Source organism: Triticum aestivum, chromosome 7A, assembly GCF_018294505.1.
Source record: "Triticum aestivum cultivar Chinese Spring chromosome 7A, IWGSC CS RefSeq v2.1, whole genome shotgun sequence".
NCBI classification, from domain to species: domain Eukaryota; kingdom Viridiplantae; phylum Streptophyta; class Magnoliopsida; order Poales; family Poaceae; genus Triticum; species Triticum aestivum.
This window is the reverse complement of record NC_057812.1, coordinates 545,219,917-545,238,770: the sequence shown is the minus strand read 5'-3', so window position 1 is coordinate 545,238,770 and position 18,854 is coordinate 545,219,917.

Below are 18,854 nucleotides of genomic sequence, written 5' to 3'. Positions count from 1 at the left end.
CTGCGTCAAGCAGCCGCCTGGCGGTCAGAAGGATGCCTACTACGCCCTCCATCACATGCGGGCGATCGTAAGGGACCATCATCACCTTCTGCTACCAAATAATCTCAAAGATTGGGCCGCGAGCTTGTCGGCAATCCAGGACGCGGACATCAGACAAGAATTCTTTCGCATCCAGTCGGAGTTTGTGAACATCATCCATCAAGATGTCCTTCATACCTCGGGGCAGTTCTTCCTTAGATATCAACCGTCCAACATTGAGATAGATGGAATGCTACAAATGCAGGCTAACAACGCCCGCGATTTCATGACCATCACGACAGACGGCGGCTTCATCCACGCTCCTGTCCATGAGTCGAGTCGAAAGTAGTGATGTGTAGTTCTGAAACATTGATTGGCTCATGTTGTAATTAAACTTTAATGAATTGTATGTCTCTTTGGTTTGGACAGTCGTTCAACTTAGATGTAATTGATGCTATTTATTAGTAGGACCATGAATCGTGCTATTAATGTCTTGCTTTTCTCTTCCGATCATTTTGTTGCATACTTATATATTGCTTATGTATGTATTGTCTGTTGTTTGGCTTGTGCATAGAGATGCCGTCGTATGTCGTGTACAAGGGTAAGGTTCCCGGAGTCTACGACGACTGGGAGGAGTGTCGGAGACAGGTTCACTGTTTCAGCGGTAACAGTTACAAAGGGTACACCACTAGGGCGGAGGCCGAATCTAGATACGCCCGCTATCTAGCGGGAGAGAGGAGGGAGTGTTGGAGGAACCGGATGAAGACCAGTTTGATCGCGATGATGCTCATCGTGATGACCGCAGCTCTCTTCTATGTGATGGTAGTTTAGATGATTGATATCGACTTGTAATGTGAAGACAAACTCGATACTCGCGGTCTTGAGACTTGTAATGTTTTATCTTTGTTCGGTCTTTTGAATTCGGAGACTAATATGATGAATTGTATTCGGAGACTAATCTTCTATTGTATTCGATGAATCTGCTGTTGCTGTGTGCTACTGTCTATATTCTGTCAAATAATATATTTTGTAACCTGTGCAAAAATCAAAAAAGTAAAAAAAACCAAATATTCATACTAATGGCGCATCACCACAAGGTGCGCCATTAGTATGCCAAAGGATACTAATGGCGCATCAATACAGAGTGCGCCATTAGTATGCCAAAGGATACTAATGGCGCATCAAGACAGAGTGCGCCATTAGTATGCCAAGTATACTAATGGCGCATCTATCCGCAGTGCGCCATTAGTGTGCCAAAGCACATGGTTAAATATGGCCCCTGGGAGGCACACTAATGGCGCATGGTGTTATATACTAATGGCGCACTGGATGGTGCGCCATTAGTAAAAATTACTAGTGGCGTGCTACTAATGGCGCATCGGTGATGCGCCATTAGTAGGCAAAACCGGTGCGCCATTAGTAGGCCTTTTCCTAGTAGTGGCCGTGATGTCATCTTCTCTGGTCGTTGTAAACCGGCGTGATGTCACCTGTTATAAAGAACCTTATCCATGATACCCTCTTTTTTTGTTTAATAGGTCTGCGACAATTAAGGCGACAGCTTCGTTTCCAAACCCACGGTCCCTTGATTTTCGCGCCTGACACCTGTCCCTTGCCTTATAAATAGGACCGAAGGGTCATTTCTTTTTCCCCTTCGTGCCCTTCTGCTTCGTCTTCCCCGCGTCGTCCAGCTTCAGAGCTCCACCGCCGTCGACGACCTCTGCTCCAACCTTGGCTGCTGCATCACCCTGATTGTACCAGAGCATCGCGGCGACCTTCTGTTTCTTCCTCGGCTCCGGTGAGTTCTTCACCTTTTCCTCCATAGATCCGTTCTAGGGTTTCCAAGTTCTTCAGTGTTCATCGTCTGCTTCGTACTCATATGATAGATCTTGGATGAACCTGTGAACCTTTGCTCTGTGTAGCGGTAGTTCTTAGCATCCGCCTTCATTTATATGCCTCAAGACCATAGATCTACCTGTATCTCTGCCCATTGATTCGGTACTGTTCTTTTTTGAACCTTGAATATTTTCCTTCTTTTCTGAACTTGCTTCAGATCCGTCGCTGTAGAGAAATCTTGTGAAATCTGTTTCTGTACATTTATCCATCCGCAATCTCAACTGTTTCAATGCTTAGGTCCGGCGGTTTAACTTTGTAGAAAAATTGCCAACCCAGTATATACCATTAGTCCCCTTGTTGAACCGCCAGATGCTGTTGCTTCATAAAACTCCGGTTTAGATAGAGCTGTCTCCGGTTTAACATTGTACATACCAGTGCACTTTAATCAATGCATTCTTGAACCGGAATCACCTATCTTGTAGATTTCATCATGGCCAAGCAAGTATATGAGTGCAACTGGGTTCCTTCTCGCGTCACAGAGACTCAACTGAACAATTTAGTCCTGATCGGTGCTTTAGGCAGCAAAAACACCATCCATTGGAGGGCCCCTGGCAAAGAATGCCCTCCCACACCTCAAGAAGGAGAGGTCATTGTTTTCGTAGATCACTTAGCCCGGGGCTTTAAGCCGCCTGGTTCTAAATTTTACCGGGACATTTTAGCCGATTTTCGAATCCACCCACAAGACACTGGCCCCAACTCTGTTACAAACATGTGTCACTTCCAAGTGCTCTGTGAGGTGTTCTTTCAAGAGGAGCCCACAGTGGAGTTGTTCAGAGACTATTTCCATCTAAACCGCCGTACTGAGTTTTCTGATGGTTCCAATACGGAATTGGGCGGTGTGGCCATTCAAAAAAGGAAAGAGGTCACATACCCTCACGCCAAACTGCACAGCCACCCCAAAGAGTGGAATCAAACATGGTTCTATTGCAAAGACACCTCCCCTGCTGGTGAAAATCCTTTACCTGACTTTCGTCCGGAGCGGCTTAGCAATACACACCCCTTTCCGCAAAGGTTGACTGCCAAGGAGAGGAGCAAATACGCTCCTCAACTGTCCAAGCTCAGAGCCTTCATGGCCAATGGTTTAACAGGAGTTGATCTCGCTCGCTATTGGATATCGTGGAGCATACTGCCCCTTAGTCAGCGCTCCGGTTTGATGTGCAAGTATACTGGCAGTGTTGATGACCCACTGCGACATGATAACATCCAGCTCACCGACGAAGAAATCACAGAGGCTGTGAATAAAATGCTGAATGAACGGGAACACGTCTGTGCTCGAACCGGCCTGCTTCTCTTCTGTGCCACCAACAAACCGCCATCTGTAAGAGTTTGATTTTTCTTTTTACTGAACCTGTTATTGATATATCTGGTCATTGTTTAATATCAATGTTTATTTAAATAGGGTAACGATCCATTTTGGAGCAAGAAACTTCCACAGGAGAAGCCAGAAAAAATAGACAAACCGGAACGACCAACCCGGCCAAAGACTAAAGTCGTGAAACGGCCTGCTCACAAGAAGAAAACCTCTGCCTCTTCTGACCCGGCCCCTGATGATGATGTGGGTAATCCGGACCTTGAGGTAGAGCTTGACTCACTTGGCTTATTTTTCATGCGCCTTATTGATGATAGGATGATGCCGAAGCCAGCCATGCTGATGCTGTAGAGGTAATTATTCTCTCTTCCGATTCAGACCCTTTGCCTTCACTAAAAATCCGTCAGGCAAACCGGAAGGTTAAATTTTCTCATCCTCTTGCTTACTTGGATCCCAAATTTCTTATGAAGACCCAACAACACGAAGCTCACCGCACAACCCGGCACAGCGGCCAGGTAGTTACCTCCGCCGGTTTACCGAACAGTCCGGTTCGGAAACACCGTTCAGAGGTCTCTAATTTTCTTGTCAGTGCTTGTCCTAAAGCGGGCTGTTTTCGTCAACCTCTTAATCGATCTGACTCCGATTATCAGGTTACTTCCCACTCATCCTCTGGCGAGTCATCGGCTACTCAGCTGCCACCGCTCAAAACGGTGCTTGGGTAAGCTATACTTATCATAATATTTCCGGTACATCACCTTGGAACATATGCTGTATTTGACTTTGTTATTCCTTTCAGGGCCAAGCCTAGGCCGAGCAAGAAGGCTCCGCCTGGATAAAGCGGCCGAGGAGGACGCCGTCCCTGAACCAGGCAAGACACCAAATCTTGAAGCGGCTATTCCTGAAGATATACCCAATGATCCACCGGAGCAAGATGACGATTTTATTGCTAAAGAAAGGCCTATTGATACCTCAAGTCCTGTCAACCAGCCCACAAGCCCCATCCGATTTGGAAGATCCACCAGTCCATCCCAGCCTGTTGACAAACCGACTGTGCGAGTGCAAACCGGTGATGCTAAGGATGATGAAGTTGTAATTACTGGCATTGGCCGTACAGAGCCCAGCAATCCTGTTGTTTTATCCAAGCATACCGCCAAAGAAGACTTTGCTGCCATGGGCAAAGGCAAGTGGAATGTTGACTTGGCGACCTATGCTGCTCTGAATTCCCAAGATCTTCATTCTGGCTACCTGAACCGGATGTATACCAGCCGTGATTATGAAGCTGGTCTGGTGAATATGATGAAAGAGAAATTTGAGGTAACTTTCATGTATTTTTTCCTGCTTGGATATTTCAATCTTGTTAACTCTCCTAGCCCCCAAGGGCCGGTTTAGAATCTTCATCTAAACCGGGACTTGCTAATATAAATCCCAATGCTTCGGAATTCGCTGATGTATCCCCCAAGGGCCGGTTCAACTTAGCGTAGTTAAACCGGGACTTTAAGTAATTGAGAACATAGCATCAGAATTTATTCGAGCAAATAGCCATTAGCCCCCAAGTGCCAAGTTGAATACTTGTATTGATCTTGGGACTTTATAATCAAGTGAAATATGAGGATCAAATAGGCATTAGCCCCCAAGCGCCAAGTGCATAACTTGTTATGTGGTTGGTGCTTCAATTCTTGCACTGCTTGCTGAATCATATAATTGTCTGTATGCAGGCTGAGCTGAAGACAAAAGAAAAGCAAATCGCCGATCTCCAAGAAAATCTGAAGTCCCAACAAACTAAAACCTCAAAAGCAAAAGAGGAGTTGACCAGCGCTTTAAGCGTCATGGAACAGCTTAAGAAGGATTTCAAGAAGGAGCGAGCGGATTGGGCCACTGAAAAATCCGCTTTAACCAAACGAGCAGAAGATGCCGAGGCTGCACTAAAACCGGTGGTGGACGAACTGACCAGCATAAAGCGGCACGTGCATGCCATGACCGCTGCTATCTTTGGTAAGCCAGTTTGATTTCTGGATTGATTCGGCCGTCTTATAGAGCTGCCGGTTTGTTAACCCTTTGTGATATTTCAGGGACACGCATTGGTCACTTGGGGTCAGATGTGCGGAAGAAATTGAAAGCCACCTACACATTGATCGAACAACTGTACACTGGTGCATAGTGGATCATCTCTGCTGCATCCCACAACAATTCGGCGCCCACTTTGATTCAAGATACTCTGAAGAGACTGTCGATGCTTCCTGCCCGGGTTGAAGAGCTGAAGAAATCTGCTGCTCAAACCGGTGCGATCAATGCCTTAATCCGGGCAAAAGCGTGGGTGCCGGATTTTGATCCTGTTGAAGCGGCTCAGGGCTATCCTATCTTGAAGGAAGACGGGTCAGAGTTTAGTGAAGTGGATCTGCGAGCAATAAACCGGGAGGTGCGTCCGCTAGCTTGTCAATTGGTTGAAGAAGCAGACTTGTCTCATTATCAAGCCCGATATGACAACCAAAACAAGCGAGTAGCTGCACCAACTCCTGAAGCGGAAAATCTTATCCCTCCAATCCGTAAGCATACTTACGCTCCCGATATTGAACCGTCGTTGCTGATCCACGATGAAGCTGTCTTTCGAGCATTAATGGGAATCGACTGGACAACTGTTGATTTCCAGCCGCTGGGTAGAGAAGCTGAAGTTGAAGCGGTGCGGGATGACCCACAACCATCAGGCCAGGCTGGTGACCAAGCTTGAACTGGAAGCTGGTTTAAACTGCCTCTCCTTTGAAAAAACAATGATCTTATTTTGGGCACCGTGTTGCCTTGTAATAGGCTAGCCGATACTCTTGATTTTGATATGCCTTCGTGCATAATTACTACAACTTGTTCTTCCTTTGGGTGATGAACTTCCCAAAGTATTTTTTGCAATATAAAAATTCTTAAAGTGCCACCGCGGTTGTACCGTCAGGCGGAGTATGATGTCTGCATATATGAAATCAAAATATCGGAATTTTAAGCATATGATCAAATATTTGAGATACATAATACCTGCCATCGTTGGGCATGAAGTTGGCTTAGCCAATCTTGAAGCGGAGGTTTATAAACCCACACTGTTGGAGGAGATAGCAGCTCCTGTATATACATAATGCCGGTTTACCATGTAAACCGCGCCGGGTTATAATAAAACACCATGTTACTCCGTAATAGGATGTTAATAAAAAATCAAACCGGGCAAATAGTCTCTGGATAAAAAATGGACCGTGTTCCATCAATTGACAGTTTGAACCGTCTTAAAACTTTGTCGGTTTAAAAAACACAACAAGAAAGAAAGAAATATCTATCAAAGAAAAATGTGAAGCAAAGGCAATGATAAAACCGTTTGCAAAAGGAGGCTTTATTGGAGCCGATCAGATGGCGTTACCATGGTCGGACCCGACCAAGCGCCCGATAGGTGTAGCTATGGTTCAAGTCAGCCAGGTCCCCAAATGAAACCGTGGCATCTATGCCGATCAAGAGGCGTGGCAATGGTTTGGGTTCGACCAAGCCCCCAAGTGATTCTGTGGCCTTAGGCCGATCAAGAGGCATGACTGGTTCAGACGTGACCAAGTCCCCAAGTGATGTGGTGGCTCTCGCCTATCAAGAGGTGTTGCATTGGTTCGGACACGACCAAGTCCCCAAGTGATGTGACATGATGCTTTGAAAAGCTAACTCAAGGGGTAAACCGGAGGCCGCTTTAGAACAACTCCGTGTAACCAGGCACGAAGTCAACAAGCTTAGTTTCAGCTGCCGATTTGAACTTCAGGGCCGGATCATGCTCCGTAGTTGGCTTCTTTAATGGAGTCATGTCCGCCGGATCAACATTGTCCTTATATTACTTCAGCTCCTCGGTGGCACAAACCGACTCTGCGTAGGACGCATCTCCTTGCTCGCACTCCAAAGCGATTTTACAGCTTCCGTGAACCGTTATTGTCCCCTTATGACCTGGCATCTTGAGCTGCAAATACACATAACAGGGCCGTGCCATAAACTTGGCGTAGGCCGGTCGCCCAAACAGGGCATGATATGGACTTTGGATTTTCACCACTTCAAACGTCAATGTTTCCGACCTGGAATCATGATCATCTCCAAAGGCCACTTCCAGAGCTATCTTACCAACAGGATATGATGACTTGCCAGGTACCACACCGTGGAACACCGTATTGGACGGTTTGAGATTTTTATCTGTTAGTCCCATACGACAGAAGGTCTCATAGTATAAGATATTAATGCTGCTCTGTCCATCCATGAGCACCTTGGTGAACTTATAACCTCCCACCTGAGGCGCCACCACCAGAGCTAATTGACCCGGATTATCAACCTGGGGAGGGTGATCCTCTCTGCTCCATATGATTGGTTGTTCAGACCAGTGTAGATAACGGGGCACGGCCGGTTCAACAGAGTTGACTGCCCGCCTCTGAACCTTTCGGTCTCGCTTGTCCAAGCTAGTGGTGAAAACATGGTACTGCCCACTATTCAACTGCTTTGGGTTGCTCTGGTAACCCGAATGTTGCTGCTGCTGGTTGTAACCATCCTGGTTGTTCTGATTATTTTGATTGTTATGTCCGCCCGGATTACCATTAAATCCTGAACCGGAATTTCCTCCACCGTATCCCGGCCCGGATCCTGAGCCACCGTCGGAGCCGTGATCATACCGGAAAGCACTAGAATTCTTGAACTCCTACATAATGAAGCAATCCTTCCAAAGGTGGTTTGCTGGCACCTCCTTCGTCCCATGCTTTGGACAGGGCTGGTTCAATAGATAATTTAAGCGGCCCGGGTTAGGGTTAGGCGCTCCACTGCGATTTGGCGGTTTACCCTTGCGTCGCTGACCCTTGTCCTGTGCGTTGGTATTAGCCATGAAATCCATGTTGCCATCCGCTTTATGCTTGCCTCCGTTACCGTTACCTGCCGAGTGGTGCTGTTGACCTTTGGAGTTGCTGTTCTTCTTTCCCTTCCCTGTCTTGTCGTCATCAGACTCGGGATCCTTGGTACTATCAGAATCATCATACTTTACCAAGGCAGCCATGAGGGTCCCTGTGTCAGTGCAATGGCGCTTCATCCATCCTAATTTCAGCTTTAGGGGGCCAAACCGGCAATTGCCTTCTAGGGTTATAACCGCGGTGTCAGCGTTGATGCGGTCTGATGAATGCAGAACCTGCGAGACCCGGCGCACCCAATGAGTCGTCAATTCTCCTTCCTCCTGGACACAGCCAGCTAAGTCCACTATCGACATAGGCTGCTTACATGTATCCTTGAAATTACTGATAAATCGGGCTCGTAATTGGTCCCATGAACTGATAGAATTGGCCGGTAAGCTTTTTAACCAAGTACGGGCCGTTCCTTCGAGCATCATGGTGAAGTACTTCGCACATGCCGCATCATCCACATCAAGCATTTCCATGGCCATCTCATAGCTCTCCACCCATGTCTCTGGAGGTTGATCCGTCGTGTAATTTGGTACCTTGCGCGGGCCTTTGAAATCCTTGGGCAGGCAAACATTGCGTAAAGCGGGGACAAGGCAAGGTACCCCCAAAGAACTAGAAGTAACACCAGGTTCAATCGAGATAGTTGGACGAACTGGCGTAAGCTGCCGAGCCTGATACTGTGCAGCTAACTCGGCCTCCCTGCGCGCTCGGGCCTGGTCCACCACTTCCTGAGCGTTATCAGCACCACCCGCCGGGTTGTTGCCGCGGGGTGCTCCACATCATTCATTACTTGATACTGCCGGTTCATCCATACGCCTGCTATAGCTCTGGCTTGGACGAGGGGTCGAGTGGATCCGGTCGCGGCTGTACGAGTATGCTTCCTGTTGGACCAAAGCTATTCTAAGAAGCTCTTTGACCCGTCGCGTCTCTATCGCCTGCGGCGAGTCACCTTCAATTGGAATGGCCTCCAGCCGTGCAGCAGCGGCAACGAGATTGTCCATCGGGTTGGAGTAATGACCCAGAGGAGTTGAAATAGCCTGAGGTATAACAGTGTTTTGACGAGGCAGATCCATCAGACGGGGCTGAACCGGCGCGCCGGTCCCAGGAGCTTCCGCCCGGTTTCCCTCCAGCAGGTTACTGGTTCCTGCTCCTGGGGTGTTGAAAAGGTCTCTGGCCTCAAAGACCGAAGGCAAATGGGACCGGTACTTCCTCGTCATGACTTCATGCGATGCGTTCTGGTCCAACATGAGCCTGTAGGCTTGTGCGTCTAAAGCGGCCCGCTCTACGGTCATCCTGGCGTTCTCAGCTGCAAGGTCCGCCTTGGCCTGGGTGATCTGTTCCTTCACCTTTGCAATCTCCGCATTGTGGACGTCCTGATCCGCCGGGTTAGCTTCTGCCATAAGCACGACCAATGCATCAAATAGATCTGATAGAACTTGAGCCGGCGGGTGTACAGAGCTTCCTGCCCCGGCAGCCGTCGCCACTACTGAACCGGAGGTCATTGGCGCAGCGGTCGAAGAATGAAGCGCTGCTTGTGTGCCGGCCATGAATATTCCAACTCGGTTGGGTAGATCAGAGGGGTCCAGAATACTGTCGCCATCGGAACAGCCCCCAATCCGGCCATCTTGTAGTTGATATAGAGATTCGGTTTCTCCAGTTGATGACTCGTCACCGGAATAAACGACGGTCTCGCCGCGAGATTCCGATCCATCCTCGTAACTTCCTCCATGGATGACTCCCACGAAGGCACTCTTCATGGCCGGTTTAACCCGGGCGGACCGCGCACGCTGAGCCGTTTCGACGAGGTCGGTGCAGATGTCCGGGTCAGGGCCCGGTTCACCGATCTTGCCGATGAAAACGTGTATGCCACCAAAGGGGACCCGGTACCCGTACTCAACTAAGCCGGCCTCGGGGCCCCAGCCTGCATCATCGACGTAGAGCTTGCCGCAACGACTCTTAGTCATCCGGCCCACAGCGTAGCCCTCGAGTCCTTCAAAGCGGCCCTCCAAGAACTTGAAACCATCGTGCGATAGCCCCACGGTGGGCGCCAACTGTCATGGCTTTGTCATGGCAGATGTCCTAGAGAAAGGACTTAGTCGTGGAGCCATCGCAACGGGTTAACTTGAAGGGGTTAAAGCGGACACAGGGACGCAAGAGAGTTTATACTAGTTCGGCCCCTTCGATGAAGGTAAAAGCCTACATCTAGTTGTGATGGAATTGATGGGGTTTCGATGACTAGGGAGCAAACAAGCTTCGCCTAAGTCTCGAGTTGTTGTCTGTTCTCCTTGAACCGCCGCCGGGTCGTCCCCTTATATACACGGGTGACGCCCGTCGGTTCACAAAGTCCCAATACCGGCTCATAGATGTGTCTGGTTTGGTCTCTACTTATTCCTAACTTACAATACAAGTTAAATACCAACGTCGGTTTACGGCTACAGGCCTTGAACCGACTATGGGCCTTGAGCCCTCATCTGCCTTCTTGGGCTTTAACATAATTAACTACTGACAAAGTTAACCCGGCCCAAATAGGCCGGTTTACTCCCAGTAGTGATATCCCCAACACTCATGTTAGTCCGGTGTCTCCTCCTAGAGTCATGCCATCCGAGGACGGCAAGTCGCCGGCGAGGATGGCGGCTGGGGGCAAGTAGAGATCGGAAGCGCACAACAGAACAGAGGGAATCAGGGCCTGGGCCGACCCAAAATCCCAGGGTGGGCTGCGGCCCACCATGGGCACCCTGTAGAGATACACACCTGAGCGGCGAACATGCATTTTCAAAACTAAATTAGGAACATTTAGCTGACCAACTAAATGACTCTATTTTAATAATAACAGATTCGTATTTGAACAACTAAGCTTGTTTAGCTTGATGGGTGGAGCAGTGCTATTATGACACGAAGCACGTATGCTGATCGTATAGTGATCATAAAAGGGGGAAACCCTAAGCATTTTTTTAGCAAAAGAGGTTTCCCCTCTGATTTATATTAAAGAAACCACCACGGAACCAACATGATCAATTAAACCCTAAGCATGATCAATTAAACCCTATTATGACTGTGCCATCGCAGATTTGAAGCTGCAAACCGGAGAAATGCTATTTAGCATCCATTGTTTGCTTCAAACTGAGAACTAAATTCTAAGAGCTGAAAAGAAAGTACAGTAACCAAGTTGAGATCAAAAGGTTGAGGAGATATAAAGTACCACCTCTCTTGCGGTGCCGTGTAGGCATCGGGGGTGCAATTGCTGTCAGTGGCGTTGAAGCAGATCTACGATGGTAGACGGGTGCATCTTGGCATAAGTCCCATTGCGGTGGAAGAGAAGGTCGTGTGAGCGGCCCCGGCAAAGAGGACGACGTCGCCGATGAACCGAGAGGACGCGATGCAAGGCTCTTGGTCTGTCGCCGTGGATGAGAAATGCCCATCTCTAGCAGTGGACGACACGGTCTTGGTAGGCGCTCCGGCATGGTGGAGGACGGTGGCGATGGATGGGGTGGAGGATGGCGGCGATGGATGGGGTGGCGTGCGGAGCAGACTGGTTGGGGATGGTGTTCTAGCGTGGACGGTGTATGAATGGGAAAATGGAGGGAGAGGTACAGGGAACCATGTTTTTGGGATGCGCTTGTTTGAAATATGGGAAAGTTACGAACTTAGCCCCTTTTAAAATTTGGGCGTCTCGTCGGTTGGGGATAGGACAATAATCTCGCATCTCGCTAATATTTGCCCAGAGCGATTTCGGGCGAGGAGAGGGTGTTTTGACGCCCATGGTTGGCACCCATGGTGTATGAACGGGGCTGACAGGTAGAGCAGTTGTGTCACGCCTGAGTGAATTTACAAACCTGCTCCTATTGAAAATATTTGCCTACATCAATTTCGGCCGAGTCGAGTTTGTTTTGCCGCCCATCGTGTATGAATGGGGAAATGGAGGGAGAGACAGAGGTCTTTCAGACGAGCTAGAATCAAATGTGTTTTGCCGCCCATGTTTGGCGCCCACCATGTCGGAATGGGCTCAGAGGCGGTCGTGTCACGTCTAATTGCAGTTACTAACCTACCCCTATTGAGACCAGTGGAAATCGGGCCGATGGATTGTCCGTGTAAGGAGTAGATAGTAACTTCCATCTCCCAAACACTTGGCTTCGGGCAGCCGACGTGGGAGTGGACACTTTGCCGCTTCTTTCGAATTTTGAGACAATAAGCATCCACGTTTACCCTAGAAACTAAATTCGAATCCATTTTGTATTCCTATATGAATCTTTATAAATCATATCTTCAAAAGCACGACAAAGATGTATTCCACTGTCATATATGAATATGATTTACAAATGCCGATACTCAAATTCAGAAGCTAGAATCCAGTTTAAGGTGAATTCGAATATTTGAAACCACTTTATGTCCAACTCAAGTGTCACAGGTAGCATAATGTGTACTCCCATTTAGATATGTACACCAGCGATTTATCAAGATTCAACTACCGAGTCAATCAACCAATAATGTACAAAACTAACAGACATATAAACACTTATAGAGTATATGGATCAATAATATCAACTAACATACATAAGCCAGGCCGATGTACTTTTTTTTGCTAGAAGAGCATCCTTTTTAGCGAAGCTAGTACATCATATTTGCCCTTTCCGATGTGTGACACTTAAGGTCCATCTATACTACTATTATTGTTGAATGCACATTCAGCCCGATTGGCATATTTGTAGGTCTGGCACAACAATGAAAATGAAATGTCTCCGAGTCTTATCAATTAATACAGACTTGTGCTAAAAAAATTACAAACCAAAAAAAACAATTATTACATGATCTCTAAAACAAATGGTTTGATCGATTACATGAACAAACAACACAAAGGTTATTCAATGATGGAAAGAACATTTCACCTATGATTTACCAAGTGGAAATTTAATTTCCTTTTTTCCTTCAGGACCTTAACAATGCGGCCAGTCTCATCTTGCTTTATTTTGAAATCCATCAAATATTTAATGGTTCTCTTGACTACTGCTTGTGATCCGATGTTTGCTTCCTCAACATGTCAACTTCATCTCTAAGTGTAGAAGCAGAATCTCTTTCTACCAATAGTTTAGCCTCTAGAGCATCAGTAGTTGGCAATTCATGATGCACGATTGGGCTGGTGCCACCGCTGTGGGATGATACAACGTACATGGGGACCTCGCTCTTTGATCTTGGGCTAACCTATTTTGCCATTAAAGTTCCGATTGGATTCCGAAAAGTTGAAGTTAGCAAAACATCTTAACTGGGAGTTATAACAGTATACCAGTTAAACAAAGAAGGAATTAAAGAGTTTCAATTGGATGCGGAACAGTAGTTATTAACATCATTGTAATTGGTTGTTGCAGCAACAAAGCAGTTAAACAAACAAGTTTTGCAAAAGGTACCTATTGTGGCATTGGAGTTTCTCCTGGATCCTGAAAAGTTGAGTAGCCAGTAACGTGATTAGAGCCACCGGTTGCAGCAACAAAGCAGTTAAACAAACAAGTTTTGCAAAAGGAACCTGTTGTGGCATTGTAGTTTCTCTTGGATCCTGAAAAGTTGAGTAGTCAGTAATTTGATTAGAGCAACAAGTTACAACAGCAAACTTGTTACACAAATATATTTTTGAAAATGTACCTGCTGTGCAATTGGACTTCCAATTGGATCCTGAAAACTTGAACTTGGTAAGATGATTATAGCAACAAGTTACATCAGCAAACCAGGTAAACAAGGAAGTTTCTGAAAACATACATGTTGTGCCAACGGAGTTTCAGTCGGATCTTGAAAACTTGAATGTTAGCAATCATAAATAAAGTGTTGCAAGAGCCATAAGAAACTAACATCAAACTAGTAAAACTAACCAGTTTTGGCAACGTATTTAATTACACATGAACTAGTAAAACTAACAAGTTCTTGACAGCATATTAAAGTCACAAGTCGGTACCATTTACCGGCAACACAAATAGCTGTAAATTTCTTTGATGTAAGCAAAATGATTCCAACACATATATAAGTTAAAAAGACGGTGTCCCTCATATAAACCTAACAGTTGTCTATCTATGACCATGCAAACATTACTAGTGCTACAAGTGATAACAACAAACGATTTAAACAAATAGGGTATTAGAACATAAATTACATGTAAATTCTACTGCACCCTAGAAGTACATATGACCAGCTATCTACGTGCTTAAGTAGCTATTTAAGTTCAGGCAAATAGGTAATTCTTAACTGTAAGTACCAAACACATAGATACGCACAGTCTATAATAGGATTATCAGGCTATGGCATTATGTAATCAATAGCAAACTAAATTAAGCCAAGCAACGTAATTGAACAATTTTGCAATAAGTGGCTAACTAAAATTCTGAGAAGCAGATAACTGAACTTACGCTAGCTCTTTGTACAAGCACACTGCAACTTCTTTTTCGCTTACAAGGTTCTACGAAGGAGTCCATGGCATCAATTGCTTGGATACGCAGTCCCAATACTTCTTTTTTCCCACACTACATTGGTAAGTCGAATGGTTAGTCTGGTAAGATGGTGCGTCCTTGATATGTTATATGAGGATGGGTAGTCAAACTAGTTGTAGCCACACACATCACACTGACTTTTACAATATATTTCATGCGATTACATTTGGCATGTTGAGATCTAAGCAATCTACAATAGGATGAAAAGACTAGCATCCTTCACATTATTGGCGAACTCAGTTCATAGAAACAAGCAATTCAACCATTCCGTGGGCAAATCAAAAGCACCACAAGAATATTTTTCACTACCCCAATCATACATGCAAAAAGGGGTGACGCCACCGTAGGGGATGGTATGGGCGGCCGCCTCGGGTGGCTGGAAAGTGCGCACCTAGTTTGAGTCATCTAGGTTGGCCTAGGGTAGTTTTGTTCGTCCCAACGCACGAGCGGGAAATGTAAAAAATGAAGAAAAACATTTCAAGTTGGATGGGCCAATAACGTAAGTGCAAGGCAGGTCCTATAGCAGGCTCGCGGCCCAAATGAGCGCCTCCCATATCGATCGACAGCAGGAAAAATCCCAATTCGTTCGCTCCAGCCTCCAGTCTGGTTCGCTCCTAACCTAGACGCTGCTGGACAGACTGACATAGCACTTCCTTGCGCACTCGTTGGAGGGCGGTCGCCGGGCTTCAAGCGAATGGAAGTACAAGAAGACGAAGATCCAACCCTAGGTGTAACCTGCATGGGAGGCAGCGGCGGCAACACGGGCATGGCATCGAGCTTGCACAAACGGAAAGTCACAGCTTGCAAGAGCAGCATGCGCAACGAGCAGGTGAATCACATCCCTGATTATATCTAATTCAAATGTTCAATTTCTGGCCAATAGTTAAACCTAACGGTGTAGTAAATGTTGGGGAAAGTAGTAATTTCAAAAAAATTCCTACGCACACGCAAGATCATGGTGATGCATAGCAACGAGAGGGGAGAGTGTCGTCCACGTACCCTCATAGACCGTTAAGTGGAAGCGTTATGACAACGCAGTTGATGTAGTCGTACGTCTTCACGATCGACTGATTCTCAGTACCGAATGTATGGCACCTCCACGTTCAGCACACGTTCAGCCTAGTGACGTCCCGTGAACTCACGATCCAGTAGAGTTCAGGGAAGACTTTCGTCAGCACGATGGCGTGGTGACGATGTTGATGAAGCTACCGTTGCAGGGCTTCGCCTAAGCACCGCTACAATATGACCGAGGTGGATTATGGTGGAGGGGGGCACCGCACACGACTAGGAGAGATCAATGATCAACTTGTGTCTAGAGGTGCCCCCTGCCCCCGTATATAAAGGAGAAAGGGGAAGGCCGGCCGGCCCTAGAGGGTGTGCCAGGAGCAGGAATCCTCCTCCTAGTAGGAGTAGGATTCCCCTCTTTCCTACTCCTACTAGGAAGGGGAAAGGAAGAGGGAGAAGGAGAAGGAAAGGGGGCACCGCCCCCTCTCATAGTCCAATATGGACCAGAGGGGGAGGCATCACGCGGCCTGCCCTGGTCGGCCCCTCTCTCTCTCTCTCTCTCCACTAGGGCCCAACAAGGCCCATTAACCCCCGGGGGGTTCCGGTAACCGCTCCGTCACTCCGGTCAAATCCTGATTTCACCCGGAACTCTTCTGATGTCCAAATGTAGGCTTCCAATATACCAATCTTTATGTCTCGACCATTTCGAGACTCCTCGTCATGTCCGTGATCATATCTGGGACTCCGAACTACCTTCGGTCATCAAAACATATAAACTCATAATACCGATCGTCACAGAACTTTAAGTGTGCGGACCCTACGGGTTCAGGAACTATGTAGACATGACCGAGACATGTCTCCGATCAATAACCAATAGCGGAACCTGGATGCTCATATTGGTTCCTACATATTCTACGAAGATCTTTATCGGTCAAACCGCATAACAATATATGGTGTTCCCTTTGTCATCGGTATGTTACTTGCTCGAGACTCGATCGTCAGTATCCCAATATCTAGTTCAATCTTGTTGCCATCAAGTCTCTTTACTCGTTCCGTAATGCCACATCCTGCAACTAACTCATTAGTCACATTGCTTGCAAGGCTTATAGTGATGTGCATTACCGAGAGGGCCCAGAGATACCTCTCCGACAATCGGAGTGACAAATCCTATTCTTGATCTATGCCAACTCCACGAACACCATCGGAGACACCTGTAGAGCACCTTTTTAATCACCCAGTTATGTTGTGACGTTTGGTAGCACACGAAGTGTTCCTCCGGTATTCGGGAGTTGCATAATCTCATAGTCATAGGAACGTATATAAGTCATGAAGAAAGCAATAGCAGTAAACTTAAACGATCAAGTGCTAAGCTAACGAAATGGGTCAAGTCAATCACATCATTCTCCTAATGATGTGATCCCGTTGATCAAATAACAACTCATGTCTATGGCTAGGAAACTTAACCATCTTTGATCAATGAGCTAGTCAAGTAGAGGCATACTAGTGACACTATGTTTGTCTATGTATTCACACATGTATTATGCTTCCGATTAATACAATGCTAGCATGAATAATAAACATCTATCATGAAATAAGGAAATAAATAATAACTTTATTATTGCCTCTAGGGAATATTTCCTTTAGTCTCCCACTTGCACTAGAGTCAATAATCTAGATTACACAATAATGATTCTAACACCCATGGAGTCTTGGTGCTGATCATGTTTTGCTCATGGAAGAGGCTTAGTCAGCGGGTCTGCAACATTCAGATCCGTATGTATCTTGCATATCTGTATGTCTCCCACCTGGACTTGATCCTAGGTGGAATTGAAGCGTCTCTTGATGTGCTTGGTTCTCTTGTGAAATCTGGGTTCTTTTGCCAAGGCAATTGCACCAGTATTGTCACAAAAGATTTTCATTGGACCCGATGCACTAGGTATGACACCTAGATCGGATATGAACTCCTTCATCCAGACTCCTTCATTTGCTGTTTCCGAAGCAGCTATGTACTCCGCTTCACACATAGATCCCGTCACGATGCTTTGTTTAGAACAGCTCCACCGTTCAATATAAACACGTATCCAGTTTGCGATTTAGAATCGTCCGGATCACTGTCAAAGCTTGCATCGACGTCACCATTTACGACGAGCTCTTTGTTACCTCCATAAATGAGAAACATATCTTTAGTCCTTTTCAGGTATTTCAGGATGTTCTTGACTGCTGTCCAATGATCCACTCCTGGATTACTTTGGTACCTCCCTGCTAAACTAATAGCAAGGCACACATCATGTCTGGTACACAACATTGCATACATGAAAGAGCCTATGGCTGAAGCATAGGGAACACTTTTCATTTTCTGTCTATCTTCTGCAGTGGTCGGGCATTGAGTCTTACTCAACTTCACACCTTGTAACACAGGCAAGAACCCTTTCTTAGCTTGATCCATTTTGAACTTCTTCAAAACTTTATCAAGGTATGTGCTTTGTGAAAGTCCAATTAAGCGTCTTGATCTATCTCTATAAATCTTGATGCCTAATATATAAGCAGCTTCACCGAGGTATTTCATTGAAAAACTCTTATTCAAGTATCCTTTTATGCTATCCAGAAATTCTATATCATTTCCAATCAACAATATGTCATCCACATATAATATTAGAAATGCTACTGAGCTCCCACTCACTTTCTTGTAAATAGAGGCTTCTCCAAAAGTCTGTATAAAATCATATGCTTTGATCACACTATCAAAACATTTATTCCAACTCCGAGAGGCTTGCACCAGTCCATAAATGGATCGCTAGAGCTTGCACACTTTGTTAGTACCGATTGGATCGATAAAACCTTCAGGTTGCATCATATACAACTCTTCTTCCAGAAATCCATTCAGGAATGCAATCTTTACATCCATTTTCCAAATTTCATAATCATAAAATGCGGCAATTGTTAACATGATTCTGACAGACTTAAGCATCGCTACAGGTGAGAAGGTCTCATCGTAGTCAACTCCTTGAACTTGTCGAAAACCTTTTGCAACAAGTCGAGCTTTGTAGACAGTAACATTACCGTCAGCGCCAGTCTTCTTCTTGAAGATCCATTTATTATCGATGGATTGCCGATCATCGGGCAAATCAACCAAAGTCCACACTTTGTTCTCATACATGGATCCCATCTCAGATTTCATGGCTTCAAGCCATTTTGCGGAATCTGGGCTCATCATCGCTCCCTCATAGT